The sequence below is a fragment of the Schistocerca gregaria genome, chromosome 11, assembly GCF_023897955.1.
Source record: "Schistocerca gregaria isolate iqSchGreg1 chromosome 11, iqSchGreg1.2, whole genome shotgun sequence".
Lineage (NCBI taxonomy): Eukaryota > Metazoa > Arthropoda > Insecta > Orthoptera > Acrididae > Schistocerca > Schistocerca gregaria.
The window spans coordinates 54,470,908-54,487,501 of record NC_064930.1 but is presented as its reverse complement, the minus strand read 5'-3'; the positions used below and the strand labels follow the sequence as shown (position 1 = coordinate 54,487,501).

The 16,594-nt window shown below is 42.7% G+C and overlaps 1 long non-coding RNA gene across 2 annotated transcripts in view; it reads right to left on the bottom strand.

Annotated features, from left to right (window-relative positions):
- LOC126295189 (uncharacterized) overlaps positions 1-16,594 on the bottom strand; it is a 61,865-nt gene that overhangs the window by 18,880 nt on the left and 26,391 nt on the right. The gene's annotated exons all lie outside the window — the stretch shown is intronic.

Sequence of the window (16,594 nt, the reverse complement as noted above, 5' to 3'; positions counted from 1 at the left end):
ATCTGGCACTGTCTTTTTTGCGGTTGCCTGCGATACTGGTATTTAAGCTCTGGTGCCGTAATGAGGTACGATTAATTTAGACTGTTTTGAGGTGTGAGGCTGGCGGGTGCTTTCACCAGCAGCAACTCGCATGTCTTAAGTTCGCACCTCCACAGTCTCTCGGTGTATCACCACTGTAACAGTCTGAATTGATTGATATATTAACTCTCGTTTGAAGATAGCGGTATTTACCTCTCCTTCCTTGAGGTAAAGGATGCACTGTCCATCTTTGTGATAAAGAATGCAGTATAATACAATCCTAAATGATGATGTTATATCCAAAGAGTGCAGGCTACAGTATCGCTGAAAATGTGCTTTTGTCCCCATTATACCGTAGTGGATGATGGTTTCTCTGCTTCCCCTGTGTGCAGTGTAAATCTTTAGTATGGTTCTTCTGGAGATACCAAACACTTCAGCCACTTTGGTTACGAAGGCACCCGCCGTGCGAGCACCTACAATTTTCAACTGTTTGAATTCACTTAATTATGACGTAATGCACTCGCAGTTATTCAGAACACTTTTCTGACCACGACAGACAGTTGCAGTACATTCAGGACATTGCACAGGTGCCATTCCTGGTCAAATACAACAGCATACTCTGCAGGCCTGGCTAGTATCTGCATTTATGTTTAAGTGCATTTCTCATGATGTTTTCATATTCTTGATCAACCCCTGTATATAAAGAGGCAGGAAGAACAGCAATGAAGTAATAATACAGAGGATGAATAAGGTGAAGCTGGCCTGTATGACCAGGATACAAGAAAAGGAATATATCTCGGGGTACATACAGAGCTGGCAAGAAAAGTTGTAACATTTCTCTAACTACTTGTAATAATGGGGTTGTTTACTCATCGTATCTGGCAATCTGTTGCAGCATAAGTCCTGAAACAGTAACTGTAAGAAAAAAAAAACACCAGCAGTGTGGGATCCGTACCAGATAGGGTTGATAGAAGAGAGAGGGAGGAGATCAATGGAGAGCAGCGCGCTTCGTTACAGGATAATTTAGTAATCGCAAAAGCGTTGCGGAGATGATAGATAAACTCCTGTGGAAGACTCTGTAGGAGAGATGCTCAGTAGCTCGGTACGGGCTTTTGTTGAAGTTTCGAGAACATACCTTCACCGAGGAATATATTGCTCCCTCCTACATACATGTTGCAAAGAGACCGTGAGGATAAAATCAGAGAGATTAGATCCCACACAGAGGAATACCAACAATCCTTCTTTCCACGAACAATATGAGACTGGAATAGAAGGAAGAACTGATAGAGGTACTCTCTGCCACACACCGTCAGGTGGCTTGCGGAGTATGGATGTAGATGTAGGAAAAAAATACTACAAAGTTATTTTTTGAATAATTAATCCTGTTTTTGTTTCCACTGAACATTTATTGTAAACTTGGATTAATTATTAATTAAAAAACATCTTGACAAATCTGAAATAAGTTGTAATATACTTACAATAATGACATAAATCAAGGTCAACAAGCTACATGCTTTCTGTCTAAATACACTCAAAAAGTTCCGACTCCTATGCCAATATGGCTACCCCTACATATATATCCCAATCCCGAACAATCCTCAGCATTGTTTAGAATCATTTTTCGATTAACTAACAATTAAAACTCTCATCCTTAAACAAATGTCACATTTTAAAGATTGCCTAGATTGTTATATATTAAATACGAGTGAAATGTAAACTTTATATAAGTTGAAGCAAGTGTAAATGCTTAGGTATCAAATGTTAACAATACACTTGTTATATTTACTGATTACAGGAGATTCATATCATAAAATGTTCCTACCAACTAACAGACTTCTACACATTAGTGTAATTAAGATTTCGTAATCATTTCCTTCATAACATTTTCACAAGTACATATTTTCATACACCTCTTAGTCAGAAACTACTGTTTATGGTTAAAATTTATGTATTTTTATTATTTTTAACTGGACTGTTACGTTTCAAAGTATCCAAGGAGTCTCCATCCCGTATTACTTCATGATGCAACACGAGTATGCGCACAGTAATTTTTAATGGTCGATTTGGGGGAAAAGTTTCAGACAAATTTTATTCTATTAGAGTTTACAGTTAGTTTTAAAATTGTGCACTAGTCACAATATTGTATACAGAATATGCCACTTTTTTAAAAATCATGACTGATTGTAATATGTGCAGACCAAATAAACCCTAAACACTCATGATCTTGTGCACAATGATTTTTTTAAGTAAATTATGGAAAGGGGAAAAACCACTACATACATGGAAGAAATATAACTTAATTGAACAGAAATAATCAATTGAACCTTTGTATAAGCATGATATTTGTATTTTACTTCGTATTTGAAAGTGAATCCTGTTCATTTCATACTTGCTTAGAAAAAATTATTAAAAAGCCTGCATTACTTTTATTTGCCGAAGATATGGGTCTACATATCCTACTCTTGAATATTTGAATTAAATCATATATGTACTCAAAGTATAAACCAAAGATTAGCAATAACATAGGGAAAGTAATCCTTGTGTTCCATACATTCAAAAATTTGAATAAATGAATGTCTTGCCATTGAAACAGAGTTTTGCAAATCTTTATTGATAACAACTATTTTTTGCATTTACACCTAAGGTATGTATATGATCACAAATGATTCTCAAAGCTACATACTTGTATGATTCTTCTTCAAGATTGCAAAGTGGAATGCAGCACATAAAGTGGATAACTGCAAGAGAACGTAGGGGAAAGGGTTAAAATGAAACACATAGCACATGTTTGGAACTGGCCTATTACAAGTATAAAAAGGAGTGGTAAGCCACTCGGCAACACACTAAAAATTCCAACCTAAATTTTAGGCTGAAGCCCAGAAACATCACAGTACCTTAAAACTTTCTTGACACTCGCCTCGTCATCGGTTAAAATTGAGGGCAGATCTCCACTAATATTAACTTCCGCCCTGACAAAACGATATAAATCACACTCAACTAAAATGTGGAGTACAGTGATTCGTACGCCACAGGCATCACACAGCAGGGGTTCCTCTCGCCGTAGTAAGAAGGCATGCGTAAGAGGACAGTGCCCTATGCGAAGATGTGTAAGGGTCACTTCATCACGCCTAGGTGACCGGCAGGAGGAACACCACGGCTGGATGGTGGGTTTCACCAACCACAGCATTTTTTTCCCCTCACCGCCAGCCATTCCTCCTCCCACAATTGCATATACTTCCGCCGCAGGACAGAAACAACACCTTGCAAAGGAATAGAACATTGTGTCACCTCCGGTAATCTGCAGGCGTCCTTGGCAGCTCTATCAGCTTGTTCATGCCCACATGCCCTGGCACCCAGCAAAAGGACACTTGCTTGCCCTGTTGTTGGAGGATGTACAGTTGGTCGTAAATCAGCTGTTCCAATTTCTCCGCTGGGTAGAGGTTCTGCAGTGACTGTAATGCGCTCATTGAGTCAGAGCAAATTAGAAAGTTTTTGCCCTGAGTACACCGTATCTGCTCCAATGCCTTCAGGATCGCGTGAAGTTCTGCGGAAAAAACAGTGTATTCCTGGGGAAGGCGAATCCTGATGACACGTTCGGGGAACTCTACTGAGCAGCCAAGAAAATCCCTCTGTTGGGATCCATCAGTGTATACTACTGTAAAATCATGATGCCTCTCTAAAATGTTAAAAAATAAAGATTTGAAAGTAAAATCTGATGTACTGTCTTTCTTAAAATTTGCCAAATCTAAAATCAGTCTGGGCCTCTGGAGGAGCCAAGGTGGGTATCTGCTCCAACCTCAACGTGAAACATTAAAACCGGCCACACCCATCTCTAAAATGCAATCCTTTGCACGAATCCCATAGGGCCTTTTTGCTCGTTGCCGGTTGCAAAAAAGCCTTACCAGTGGTGGCTGAGCGACAGTGTGGTATGCAGGCGTGTATGGTGTGGATAATGTTTGATAGGCATGGCGCACCATTAGTAGACGCCGCTGGAGGTGAAGGGGCGGTTCACCTGCCTCTGCTCACAGGCTCAGTATGGGGCTCGTTCTGAACGCCCCAGTGGCCAGACGAATCCGCTCATGGTGCACCACATCCAACAGCTTCAAATAGGTGGGTCTTGCAGATCCATACACCGTGCATCCATAAACAAGCCGGGACTGCACGAAGGCTCTGTAAAACCAGAGCAGACAAGTCCTGTCTGTTCCCCATGTGAGGTGACTAAGACATTTTAAAATAGACAACGCCTTAAGAGACTGTTTTTTCAGTTCCTTAATGTGTGGCAGCCACGTAAGCTTAGAATCAAAAGTGAGGCCCAGAAACTTCACCGTGTCTTTAAAATTGAGAACGGTGTCTTTCATCCTCAACTCAGGGAAGTCAAAAATGGAATGTGAACGGATAAAAAGAACACACACCGACTTATGTGTTGAAAACTGCAAACCACTCTTCTGTGCCCAGTCATCCAAACGTCGGAGAGTGAGTTGCAACTGACGAGTCGTCGTTGCAAGGCTGGAAGAAGAGCAAAATACAGAGAAATCGTCCACAAACAAGGAACACTGCACAGGACTTTGCACAACAGACGTAATACTATTAATAGCAATAGTAAAGACCGTCACACTTAAAACACTAACTTGAGGGACACCGTTCTCTTGTTCAAAGCGACTAGACAGTACATCTCCGACTCGGTACCGAAAATAACGTGGCGACAGGAAGGACTGAATAAAATTTGGAAGACATCCACAAAAACCCCATTCGTGGAGCTGCCTGATGATAAGATGCCTCCAAGTAGTGTCGTATGCCTTTTCAATGTCAAAAATATTCCCAACAGGTGATGCTGGCGCAGGAAAGCCTGTTGTACGGCCGCCTCCAGGAGTGCCAGGTTATCAAAGGTGGAGCGATACCTCCTGAACCCACACTGAAAGGAACTAAGGAGTTGTCTGGATTCTAACATCCAGACAAGGCGGCGGTTGACCATCCGCTCCAAGGTCTTTCCCACGCAGCTAGTGAGGGCAACACTACGGTAACTACCCGGGAACGTGCGGTCTTTCCCAGGTTTTAAAAGAGGAATTAAAATTGCGTGACGCCACAAGTTGGGGAAGTGACCGGACATCCAAACTAGATTAAAAAGTCGGAGGAGGATTTCTTTATTTCTCCCTGTGAGGTGCCGCAGCATGCTATAGTGGATTCTATCCTGACCAGGGGATGTATCACGAGCCCCACACAATGCAGAATCCAGTTCCCTCATGGAAAACGGGCAGTTGTACTCCTCTGTACTGGGTGAGAGGAAGTCAAAACTGCTCCTCTCAGCATCCACTCTGTGGGGCTGGAAAGCTGGATTCTGACTGGCGGTTGCAGTAATAGCTGCAAAATGAGCCGCCATAGACTGGGCATTATCTTTTGGGGTCGTGTGGAGAGTACCATTCCACATTATAGCAGCCATAGGGCACCTCCCACCTCTCCCAGAAATCCTCCTGATGGTCTCCCATACAATGGAACTTCGTGTAGAACGATTAATGGTGTTAAGGAACTGCTGCCACGACCTCTTCTTGCTCTCTCGTATAATCCGATGACACTTTGCCCTCGCCACCTGAAAAGCTGCAAGGTTCTCCACAGTTGGCTGGCATTTGAACCTACGCAGAGCTGCCCGCCTAGCCCTGTTTGAACAGCGGCATTTGTTGCTCCACCAAGGGACAGGCTGCCGCTTCGGTTGTCCCGTGGACTGTGGGATGGACACTTCACTGGCGTGGTGGATCACTGCAGTAATATGATCCACCCATTCCTGGACACTGACCCGATGTTCAAACTGGGCGAGTTGACTATACAGTGCCAGTTGGCTCTACCGAGCACCCATCGAGGCGGTTTCCTTTCTGGTTCCACTGCCTGTGGCAGGTGAATCCGGATGGGGAAGTGATCGCTGCCATGTAAGTCATCAACCACTTCCCATTCAGCAGTGTGGGCGATGGCTGGAGAGCAAAGCGAGAGATCAATGGCAGAGAACGACCCAGTTGCAATGCAAAAATGCGTGCTTTGACCTGTATTTAGCAAATAGGCACTGGTAGACAGAAGAAGCCTCTCAATTGCTCTACCCCTGGGGAAAGTACTCACAGAGCCCCAAAGCATATTGTGTGCATTAAAATCACCACAGAGGATGAAGGGGTGGGGGAGCTGTGTAAGAGGATCACCGAGAGCCTCTTCGTCAAGCACATCATATGGGGGCAGGTAAAGCGAACATACTGTTAGCATATGGCGCACATGTACTAATATTGCAACTGCCTGTGAATCCGTCGTGAGGGAGAGAGGCGAGGAGTGGTAGTCGGTGTTGACGAAGATACCTACTCCTCCTCGAGCTCTCTGTCCACTCAGGTCGTCCTTTTTGTGGAGGACATAACCACGTAGCTCTGGGGTGTATGTTTCACTGAAATTTGTCTCTTGCAGACATACACACATAGGTCTATCCTGAATCAATAGACGTAGTTCCTCCACACGTGTCCTGAACCCTTATAGGTTCCATTGTAGTATGGGAGCCATCACGGTGGTTGTATTTTCTGCCTCTCTTTCCGCCGAGGTGGGGAGACTGCAGCGGGTGGAGGCTCAGTCTTGGGGCAAGATGATTGCCCCATATTCTCAGACTCCATCAGCTCTGGGGAAGAGTCTGATGAAGTGTCTAGCGGGACCACATTAACATGATCCGAGGGTTTACCAGCCGATTTGATCTGTTGGTGCTGCTTCACATGTACTTTCCGTTGTTTAGAGGGCTTTGCTGGAACCGGAGCTGGGGTGTTTATGACCGTGCTGGGCTTTGGAACAGCCTCAGCAATCGGAGATGCCTGGGGCTCTTCAATGTTAGCTACTGTACCTTTCTCTGCTGTTCTGGGAGGGGCTAAAGGCTCTGATACAGTTGCTGCCTTGCAAGTGCACTGACATGTACACGTGTTCGTGCCAACACTAACAACCTCCGTCTGTGTAGATGCATCGACCTTCAGAGGCTGCTTCTGAACAATGGAAGCAAAAGACGTAATGAATGTGGGAGGCTGCATGGCCTTAAAGATCTTTTTGGCTTCACTGTAGTGGATACGCTTAGTTGTTTTTATTTCTTGTATTTTACGTTCCTCTAGGAAGATTCTACAGTCCCTACTCCAAACAGGGTGGCTTTCAGTTTATACATCTGACAGGCGACGAACAGTCAATTCCGTCATCGGCAGCCTTACCACAGTTGCCACACATCGCTTCTCCCTTAAACCCTAGAGTTGTATGCCCAAAATGCTGGCACTTAAAACAGCGCATTGGGTTTGGGACATAAGACCGGACGTTTAGTCGAAGAAATCCTGCCTTGACGTGTTCTGGGAGTTTCGGGGTATTGAAAGTAAGAATGAAGGAGTCTGATTTTACCAGGTTCCCATCCACCCTTTTCATGATGTTCTGAATGTCAACAATTGCCTCCTGAGCCCACTCACTCTTTAATTCTTCTACAGGAATGTCAACGAAATCCCTGCAGGTAAAAACACCCTTACTGGAGTTCAGGGTGTTGTGAAGCTCTGTATCGATAGTGTATTCCCCCAAGCTTTTAGCTGTTTGAAGGTTAACTGCTTGCTGAGCAGTTGATGTTTCAACAAGTAGTGTCCCATTCCGTAAACGCTTCACTGATTTTAAAGTTCCAGCTATTCCTTCTAGACCCTTTTGGATATAGAATGGCGAAACCTTTTCAAAGGAACCCTCTTTCCTTTTTATAATTTAAAACACATTCTGGTTTTCAGTATGTGCTCTGTTACTCTGAACGGCTGTACGTTTGCTGACGCCGGAGTCAGGAGGAATGGCTAACCTAGCCCTCTTGTTGGATTGGGCGGTAGTGCCTACCAGCGGTCCACCCATCCCACTGGCCAGCGAAAAATTAGGAGGAAAAAGAGGAAGAATTCGTGGTAGTCATGGTCGTCCCACGAGCAGCTAGGGAAACTTACGTCCATCCAGACAGAGTACCGCATGCGGCAGGTGCCCCAGAGGTTGCCCGCTAGCGACTATTCCACCTCAATAGCCATGCATCTTATCGGCGCGCAGCACACCTTAAGACTGAAGGGTTTTTTATAGAGGTATGTACTGTCCTCTCGATCCAGGCAACCAAGCCAAGATCCCCGGTCTCTAAGACACACAGCGTTCCACCATTGCGCCACACGGTGATCGCTGAAGCATGCCCAGAGCTTACAGTATCAGCAGACTGGCGGCGCACACCAGTCCACAGCTCGAGGACCCCAGGTTTGCCAAGCCCGTACTCAGCAAACGAATGCTGAGCCCCCTGGGGGATTAAAATCATTAAGAATGTGTTTTATCAGTTAATGTAATTTCTTCCATTTACACGTGAAGAGAGTAATTGTATCAACAGAAAGGTGTTAGGGGGAATAACAGAACAACAAGACAACACTGTTAACCAGTGTTGTCAATATGAAAGTTTGTTTTTACCCTCGAAATACCCGCATGTTGAGAATTGTGTAGGGCCATCTAGTAATATAGCATGTAAATTACATAAAGCCCCCAAGCTTTCAAAATACCAGAATTTCGAATAATTACTCACAGTGCTGCTAATCACATTTCGGAGCTCCACAAGAGAGGGAGGAGAATGAGGTGTGATTATTAGGGTGATCTGAACCAAATACTGCTGTGCTTGAGCTGAATGACATGCTAAGAGCATTCCCATTCATTTTCCAATCATGAGACATCTACATCCACACATTGCAAACCACCATGGGTGCATGGCACAAGGTATGTCCCACTGTATCAGGTATTAGTGTTTCTTCCTATTCCACCCACCTATGGAGTGCAGGAAGATGGATTGTTTGAATGCCCTGTGTATGCAGTAATTATTATAATCTTTTCCTCGCAATCTCTATGTGAGCGATATGCAGGAGGTTGTAGTGTATTCCTAGAATCATCATACGTTGGAAAAAATTTCCATTGAAATAATGCACATGTTTGAAGCCACACTATTCCTGCATTGTGGTAATACACACATCAAAAAAAGTTTTGCATCACCCCGATCCCCAGAACTCCTGAAGACAGGTGTTGACTCTGGATATTGTATCACAGACACAGTCCCTTTTACTGTTCAGAGATGTCACTAAACCCATGCATGAACCGCACCTATTAGGTGAAGGGGGTCCAAGAACCGATTAGTTCCAGTCATTCCACCAGGAAGGAGATACACGGTTCGTGTTGTCTGTAGTTCAACTGTGCCTAGATGATCAATACCGTGGTTCGATCACATCTGCATTGTTACTTTCTGCCAGGAAGAGCTTTCAATAAGCAAAGTGTCCAGGCATCTCAGAGTGAACCTAAGTGATGTTCAGACATGGAGGAGAGACAGAGGTACAGGAACTGTCGATGACATGCCTCGCTCAGGCCACCCAAGGGTCACTGCTGTAGTGGATGAGCACTACCTACGGCTATGGCTCAGAGGAACCCTGACAGCAACACTACCGTGATGAATAACACTTTTTGTGCAGCCATAGGACGTCATGGTACAAATCAAACTGTGCGCAATAGGCTGCACGGTGCACAACTTCACTCCTGATGTCCATGGCGGGGTCCATCTTTGCAACCACGACACCGTGCAGCAAGGTGCAGATGGGCCCAACAACATGCCAAATGGATGCTCAGATGAGGGTCGCAACTAGACAATTGTCGGAGACACCCCAGTCAGGCTGAAGGCCTTAGACACACACTGTCTAGCGAGTGCAGCAAGGTGGAGGTTCCCCATTGTTTTGGGGAGGCATTATGTGGGGACAACATACGCTACTGGTGGTCATGGAAGACACTGTGATAGCTGTACGACATGTGAATGCCATTCTCCAACTGATAGTGCAACCATATCGGCAGCATATTGACGAGGCATTTGACTTCGTGGATGACAATTCACACCCTCATTGTGCACCACTTGTGAATAGCTTCCTTCAGGATAACATCACTTGACTAGAGGGGCTAGCATGTTCTCCAGATGTGAACCCTATCGAACATGCGTGGGATAGATTGAGAAGGGCTGTTTATGGATGATGTGACCCACTCTGAGGATCTACGCTGAACTGTCTTTGAAGAGTGGGACAATCTGGACCAACAGTGCCATAATGAACTTGTGGATAGTATGCTATGACGAATACAGGCACGCATCAGTGCAAAAGGACGTGCTACTGGGTATTAGAGGTAACGGTGTATACAGCAATCTGGACCACCACCTCTGAAGGTCTCGCTGTTTGGTGGCACAAAAGGAATGTGTGGTTTCCATGAGCAATAAAAAAGACGGAAATGATGTTTATGCAGATCTCTATTCCAATTTTCTGTACAGGTTCTGGAACGCTCGGAAGCAAAGTGATGCAAAACTTTTTTTGATGTGTGTATTAGGAGTATTTTGTTCATATAAGGATTTCCAAGCACTCCTTGAAAATTTTTTCGAGACTAAGTTTTTATAACGAGTGCAAAGAGTCTTTTATGTACTCTGATACATGCAGACACAAAGATCAGAAATTACAGTTCAACGGTGGTACAAATCGGTAGTTACATTTGAAGTGCAGCTACTAATGGTGGTCTAGTGTGGACTGTAATTATCATATGGCAGTAAACCTCCGTATGTATTCTGATGCATTATTTTGGAACTGACTGACACCAGGAAAAAAAAAGTATTTCCAATTTTGGTCACCAGGTACAAATCTGGCACTGTACACTGTTTGTATAATGGAATGACATCAACACTGTCATTTGACAAGCCACGACGCGTGTGAGCGGTAGGGTCATCGAGAAGAGTGACCATATGCTGTTAGTGAATTAATGTGGATGTCAGCAATTACAGTGCTGCACTGAGAGAGTGCCGGGACAGAAAGGTCTGAAGAGAGGCCCGATTTCATTAAATGGTTTAAAGAAGATGATAATGAAATTAGTCTGCCTTCTAATATTGTAACTTTCAGTTTCAAAAGTTCTCTCAGGCTAACTGTATTTGTCCTTAAAAAAATCTGCCATAGTAGTAACTTTATAAAGGAGGGAGGCAAGTTTGAACATTCTGTCAGCATTGCAGTCATATCATGTATAGTTTATCAGAGTCTAGTCAGATGTGGTGGGAGTTCCAGTACAGAATTACTCACATATTGGCAATGTGTTACTACCTTTTGGATTTTTCAAACAGGGCAGCAATAGTCAGAAACTCTCAACACAGTAGAACAGAATAAATTGCATTTCTCACTGGACTCTTTCACCTGCTACAAAGAATCTCACTTCTCTACTATTTCAAATGAAAAGGCACTGATGTTTGAGCTACTCTGAATTTGTCTCTGCAGAACATCTTTGGTTATTTATGGCACCTGGGAAAAGTGGTCAGAATTATGAAAATCTAAGCTACTGTGATACACATCACAGAATTTATTCTGAAAGCTAGCACATGTTCTTTCTCTTTCGTTTGAACCTGTAAACAACTCACTACTTCCTCTATTCAACAAGTAGTCTCCTTTACTCCTATATTATTTCCTACTATAACTTAGGTTAACATTTAGTACAATTTGTTTAGTAGATCAGGTTTTTTAAATGACTGCAAAGCTGGATTAGGGGTGGTCCTCTCTACACAGAATAAGATTTTAATACTCTGTCAGAAACTTAACAGTAGCTGAAAGAACTGGCATCTTAGACTTGTATTGTTGTAAAATTTGTGGTTATTGGTGTTACACATATCTTCATGGGTAAATCAAAGGCATTTGCATTTGGTTGTTTCACCTTTTGGTACTGGATTGGAGGCTTTTATTGTGATGGTAGTCGTAGTGGAAGTTTATTTTTTAAACTTTGTCCTATGAATTAGGCAGAGCACAAGATGCTCTGATTCCAACTGTTAACCACCCATTCTCCATGTTCTGATATTGTTTAGTCATAATTTCATCATTTGATTATCTACATTTAAGGACTGAAGATTCCTGATAGTTACGAGTAGCGGTGTTTGTGGTGAAAGCCATGTGTGAAGTAGCAATGGCCTTTGTAAGCAGTATTGTATTGTCACAGATGCAGATAAATTGTTTCCTGTGACTAATATCAAAGTGATCATGTAAATAATGAGGAAGCAGCTATATAATACAACTACAGATTTGAACATTGTTGGTTGTCTGCTAATTTTATTGATAAATTTTGTCTGTTTCTTGCACACTCCTCCCCCCATGAACCATGGACCTTGCCGTTGGTGGGGAGGCTTGCGTGCCTCAGCGATACAGATAGCCTTACCGTAGGTGCAATCACAACGGAGGGGTAACTGTTGAGAGGCCAGACAAATGTGTGGTTCCTGAAGAGGGACAGCAGCCTTTTCAGTAGTTGCAGGGGCAACAGTCTGGATAACTGACTGATCTGGCCTTGTAACAATAACCAAAACGGTCTGTGCTGGTACTGCGAACGGCTGAAAGCAAGGGGAAACTACGGCCGTAATTTTTCCCAAGGGCATGCAGCTTTTCTGTATGATTAAATGATGATGGCGTCCTCTTGGGTAAAATATTCCGGAGGTAAAATAGTCCCCCACTCGGATCTCCGGGCGGGGACTACTCAAGAGGATGTCGTTATCAGGAGAAAGAAAACTGGCATTCTAAGAATCGGAGCGTGGAATATCAGATCCCTTAATCGGGCAGGTAGGTTAGAAAATTTAAAAAGGGAAATGGATAGGTTAAAGTTAGATATGGTGGGAATTGGTGAAGTTCGGTGGCAGGAGGAACAAGACTTCTGGCCAGGTGACTACAGGGTTATAAACACAAAATCAAATAGGGGTAATGCAGGAGTAGGTTTAATAATGAATAGGAAAATAGGAATGCGGGTAAGCTGCTACAAACAGCATAGTGATCACATTATTGTGGCCAAGATAGATACGAAGCCCACACCTACTACAGTATTACAAGTTTATATGCCAACTAGCTCTGCAGATGACGAAGAAATTGAAGAAATGTATGATCAAATAAAAGAAATTATTCAGATAGTGAAGGATGACGAAAATTTGATAGTCATGGGTGACTGGAATTCGGTAGTAGGAAAAGGGAGAGAAGGAAACATAGTAGGTGAATATGGACTGAGGCAAAGAAATGAAAGAAGAAGCCGCCTGGTAGAATTTTGCACAGAGCACAACTTAATCATAGCTAACACTTGGTTCAAGAATCATAAAAGAAGGCTGTATACATGGAACAAGCCTGGAGATACTGACAGGTTTCAGATAGATTATATAATGGTAAGACAGAGATTTAGGAACCAGGTTTTAAATTGTAAGACATTTCCAGGGGAAGATGTGGACTGACCACAATCTATTGGTTATGACCTGTATATTAAAACTGAAGAAACTGCAAAAAGGTGGGAATTTAAGGAGATGGGATCTGGATAAACTAAAACAACCAGAGGTTGTACATAGTTTCAGGGAGAGCATAAGGCAGCAATTGACAGGAATGGGAGAAAGAAATACGGTGAGAGAAGAATGGGTAGCTTTGAGGGATGAAGTAGTGAAGGCAGCAGAAGATCAAGTAGGTAAAAAGACAAGGGCTAGTAGAAATCCTCAGAAGAAATATTGAATTTAATTGATGAAAGGAGAAAATATAAAAAGGCAGTAAATGAAGCAGGCAAAAAGGAATACAGACGTCTCAAAAATGAGATCGACAGGAAGTGCAAAATGGCTAAGCAGGGATGGCTAGAGGACAAATGTAATGATGTAGAGGCTTATCTCACTAGGGGTAAGGTAGATGCTGCCTACAGAAAAATTAAAGAGACCTTTGGAGATAAGAGAACCACTTGTAATAACATCAAGAGCTCAGATGGAAACCCAGTTCTAAGCAAAGAAGGGAAAGCAGAAAGGTGAAAGGAGTATATAGAGGGTCTATAAAAGGGCGATGTACTTGAGGACAATATTATGGAAATGGAAGAGGATGTAGATGAAGATGAAATGGGAGATACGATACTGCGTGAAGAGTTTGACAGAGCACTGAAAGACCTGAGTCGAAACAAGGGCCCCGGAGTAGACAACATTCCATTGGAACTACTGACGGCCCTGGGAGAGCCAGTCCTGACAAAACTCTACCATCTGGTGAGCAAGATGTATGAGACAGACGAAATACCCTCAGACTTCAAGAAGAATATAATAATTCCAATCCCAAAGAAAGCAGGTGTTGACAGATGCGGAAATTACTGAACTATCAGTTCAATAAGTCACAGCTGCAGAATACGAACACGAATTCTTTACAGACGAATGGAAAAACTAGTAGAAGTCGACCTCGGGGAAGATCAGTTTGGATTCCGTACAAATGTTGGAACACGTGAGGCAATACTGACCTTACGACTTATCTTAGAAGAAAGATTAAGAAAAGGCAAACCTACATTTCTAGCATTTGTAGACTTAGAGAAAGCTTTTGACTATGTTGATTGGAATACTCTCTTTCAAATTCTGAAGGTGGCAGGGGTAAAATCCAGGGAGCGAAAGGCTATTTACAATTTGTACAGAAACCAGATGGCAGTTATAAGAGTCAAGGGACATGAAAGGAAAGCAGTGGTTGGGAAGGGAGTGAGACAGGGTTGTAGTCTCTCCCCGATGTTACTCAATCTGTATATTGAGCAAGCACTGAAGGAAACAAAAGAAAAAGTCGGAGTAGGTATTAAAATCCATGGAGAAGAAATAAAAATGTTGAGGTTTGCCGATGACATCGTAATTCTGTCAGAGACAGAAAAGAACTTGGAAGAGCAGTTGAACGGAATGGATAGTGTCTTGAAAGGAGGATATAAGATGAACATCAACAAAAGCAAAATGAAGATAATGGAATGTAGTCGAGTTAAGTCGTGTGATGCTGAGGGAATTAGACTAGGAAATGAGACACTTATAGTAGTAAAGGAGTTTTGCTATTTGGGGAGCAAAATAACTGATGATGGTCGAAGTAGAGACAATATAAAATGTAGACTGGCAATGGCAAGGAAAGCGTTTCTGAAGAAGAGAAATTTGTTAACATCGAGTGTAGGTTTAAGTGTCAGGAATTCATTTCTGAAAATATTTGTATGGAGTGTAGCCATGTGTGGTAGTGAGACATGGACGATAAATAGTTTGGACAAGAAGAGAATAGAACCTTTTGAAATGTGGTGCTACAGAAGAATGCTGAAGATTAGATGGGTAGATCACATAACTAATGAAGTATTGAATAGGATTGGGGAGAAGAGAAGTTTGTGGCACAACTTGACCAGAAAAAGGGATCGGTTGCTAGGACATGTTCTGATGCATCAAGGGATCACCAATTTAGTATTGGAGGGCAGCGTGGAGGGTAAAAATCGCAGAGGGAGGCCAAGAGTCGTGAGCAGTTCAATATAATCTTAGTTTGAGTCAGAGATCTAGACCCATAGTCCATTTCCTTGGCTATATTAGACATGCAGTAATACTATAGCAGCTTTTACTCACACAGGTGCCTCAGTTACATTACTCCGACTTCCAAGTGATCCCCTGACAAGTGCACAATCTGTTGACATGTTTTTTCACTTTTCACTAATACATGTATTTTAACCATGCAAAAAATTTCTGTTGCAGTTTTCAAATACCCATTTTTAATTATACCATTAAATACAAGGGCTATCCACAAAGTACATTACGTTTGGAATTAAAAATAAATAAAGTATTGGAATTTTTTATTATTATATACAGATGAAAGCCACACTTAAATACTACTTTTCTACATAGTTGACATTTAAATTAAGGCACTTATCGTAGCGATGGACGAGCTTGGAAATTCCTTCACCTTCAACCACGTGTACACCTCTTCTTTTGGGACAGAAAAGGTGTGATTTTTGTGGATTTCCTGGAAAGAGGCACTACAGTAAGCTCTCAAAGGTATTGCCAAACTCTGCACAACCTCAGAAGAGCAATACAAAACAAGAACAGGGGAAAGTTGTGCTCAAAGATCTTGCTGATTCACGACAATGCCCGGGCCCACACGGCAAATGTCACTCGTGAAGTTCTCGAATCTTTTGGGTGGGAGTTTTTTCCCCTCCCCCGTACAGTCCCGACCTGACACCTAGCGACTTCCACTTATTCCCAGCAATGAAGAAGTGGTTGGCTATGCAGCATTTTGATGATGACGCACTGCTTCAAGATGATACTGTAAGGAAGTTGGTTTTTAAGAAGTGTCTCGTGGTCACTATTGTTGATAAATGTAGATGGATTGTTTCATAACCATCGCTTGGATTACTGTGAATAGGGTCTTCAGGCTTCAGACCCCATTCTTGGAAGTGGCTCTACTTGTACCAGCTGAGTATTAGTCTAAAAATTCCAAGTACTGCTCAGTGAACTCGGCACATCTTCTTTTCGAACATATATATATTCTACCTCTGTTACAGCTGTTTGTTCCATATTATATCCAACTCAGAATCAGATATTACAATTATTCTCGATATGGTTTTGTCTATCTAATCTGCTAACTGTGTGTTAGCCAAAGTCATCTACATCTACATGACTACTCTGCAATTCACATTTAAGTGCTTGGCAGAGGGTTCATTGAACCACAATCATACTATCTCTCTACCATTCCACTCCCTAACAGCGCGCGGGAAAAACGAACACCTAAACCTTTCT